The sequence below is a fragment of the Hippocampus bargibanti genome, linkage group LG14 (assembly GCF_051943395.1).
Source record: "Hippocampus bargibanti isolate YZ-2025 linkage group LG14, ASM5194339v1, whole genome shotgun sequence".
Classification (NCBI taxonomy): domain Eukaryota; kingdom Metazoa; phylum Chordata; class Actinopteri; order Syngnathiformes; family Syngnathidae; genus Hippocampus; species Hippocampus bargibanti.
The window spans coordinates 16,512,005-16,514,586 of NC_142747.1; positions in this window are offsets into that span (position 1 = coordinate 16,512,005).

Below are 2,582 nucleotides of genomic sequence, written 5' to 3' on the forward strand. Positions count from 1 at the left end.
TGATATGCAAATGCACCCGGAACCACGAAGTTATTCGATGCAGGCTTCTGATTGGCTGCCGAGTATGTCAATTGCCAAACCAACCGAAATTCCAACATTTCAAAACGAACGAAAGTTTCAAAATCGGAATAAAGCAAACGTTTGATTAAAAAAACATATATTTCGTTTTTTTCTTTTTCTTTTTTTTCTGGAAAAAGTTGTCGGGCACCCGGGTAGAGAGGTTCTGGAAGTTGTACGCCCGGCGTAAAAGTTACACAGCTCGGGCATCGGGAACGAAATGGTGGACATATGGAACACATCTTGGGAAAGTCATAAATTGACTAAAAATTGACCGAAATAGCTGAAACTCTGGTGAATGGTCTTCCATAAATTGAATAATGTGTGGTTATAATATGAAATGAATAGCTTTTTAATCAAAGCCACAATTGAAATTTTCATGGGTATGCATCTTTTTGGGTCACCTTGTACCTAACAAGCAGAATGAAGGAAGGAAGCACGCCGAAAAAAACAGCAGACACTGTAATAACACTGAATTATTATTCATAGGGCATTATTGTTATTATTTTTTTAACGTTTTTGTTGGGTTTGTGTTCTTCCTTCTGTTCCGTGTCAGGTTCGCTGTGACGTCACTGCAGGTATTGAGATGACGTGTGCCAACTATTTTGAGGGAAGATAAATTGTAAATAGGAGTCGGGGGTTAAAGTAGCTACAGGCGTCACTTAGTGTCACAGAGTGCTTTTTTTTCTTTTGGAAGGTAAGACGGGAGAAGGGACGATTCAGGACTTTTTTTCCATGATCCACAGATATTTTTCTACAAATTTAAAAAGATCCAGATGATTCTATACACTGTTGAATAACATTGTAAAGGTGTAACAGATGCTGTATATCATATCATGTTGTCTGAAGTCGTAAAGCTTTACTGTATGATCTGTTTTTGAAGTAGTGCTTTTTCTTTCTTTTTCTTTTTATATTATTGTAATGGAAGCCTGGACAGCAGCACTGGTCACCCTATTCAGGAAAAAAAAATCTTTAAAAAAAAAGACAGAAAGAAAAACCTCAAGATGTTTTTTGTAATAATATTAATACTTTTAGAATATATCTTATGAAGTCTTTTTTTGTTTTGTAAGGAATCACTTTTTTTTCCTCCTCTCCTCACTCAGCGGTGCTGTACGCATAGCACACACGTCGTTAGTGGTTACGCACCTAAATACAGCACAATACACATTTTCTTCACTTTGCTTGTGTGTTTCCTTTTTGATTTAATTTGGTTATTTCCTCGCTTTGTTTCCAAGCGTAACATTTCAACGTAACACACAAAAGAGGAAGCAAAAAAAAAAGCTAAATAGCGATGTAGTTGTCCACCTTTATTTGCTCCCTTTACGTCTCTCGTCACCCCCCCCCCCCCCCCCCCATCCTGTAGCTTCCTCTACACTTTAGACTGACAACCAAATGACCCCCCCCCCCCCTCCCTTACAACTTTGGAAAGCTTTAAGATGCTTGTTGAGGCTTTATGTTATTATTTTTTACACCTTATCAACAACGCGGAAGTAATAACGCTTTTCCCCCACTGCTTAAAAGTGTGTGTGCTGTGCATGACTGTAAAAGGGACGGTTCACCTTTCCACCCCTCCCCCCACCCCATTTTTCAGCACTTCCGTCACTCCCAAAATGCTATTTTTTTGTCCTCCATTTTTGTTCTCATTTGTTTCTTCATGTATCATCGCTTTCTTTATATCTATTTACTAAACGTATCATGTTTGTTCTCAGCACTGTAAGACAGCCCCCCTCTTACCTCCCCTCCCCCTTCTACAACATTTGAAAAGCAATATCACTGTATGAAACGTTCACAATGTATTTGTTATGATTGACATTTGATTCATTCATCATCATTATTATTCACATGCACCCTAGGTGTGATAATTGAAGTAAATCTCTTTTATACAAATACTATAAGTGTGCTGTGGAGGTTTGTCGTTCAAGTATTCTCAGAGAAAAAAAATGTTACTTTTCAAGATGTTACACTGTTTATGTCAATCACAGCCTTCCCACAGGTGAGTTCCTTCCGAATAAGACAAGTTACAAATCCAGATGTGGGGTGGCGAAAAAAAAAAGACCTTTTCTAATCCTCCCCCCAGGTTGCAACGCCGAGCTTCGGGGGGAGTTTTCCGCCGCTGTGCGGATCAGCGCGGAGCAGAAGGAGTTGATCATGAGGCTGGAGCATGACCTGAGTACAATCCAAGCCATGTCGTCCCTGCCTCGTCCGGGTGCCGAGGGGGCCGAAGTCATCAACATCCCCGAGCCTATCAAAGAGGCCACCGCCATGTTTGCTGGTCCGTTTGTATGCGTGATTGCTCATCACTTATGATTTTCACGAACTGGGGGAGCAGTGACAGGCTAACCGCTACGCTAACGCTAACATCTTTTCAAATACAATGACATTCTGCTATAGTTGTCGGTGATGCGTCATACGAGTGACTCCTTTAACTCATTTAACTCATTCACTGCCAGACATGTAAAGAAAATGTGTCCACTCCAGTGCCAAGGTTTTGTTTTGTCATTGTCACTTGAATTATTGCACCAGCA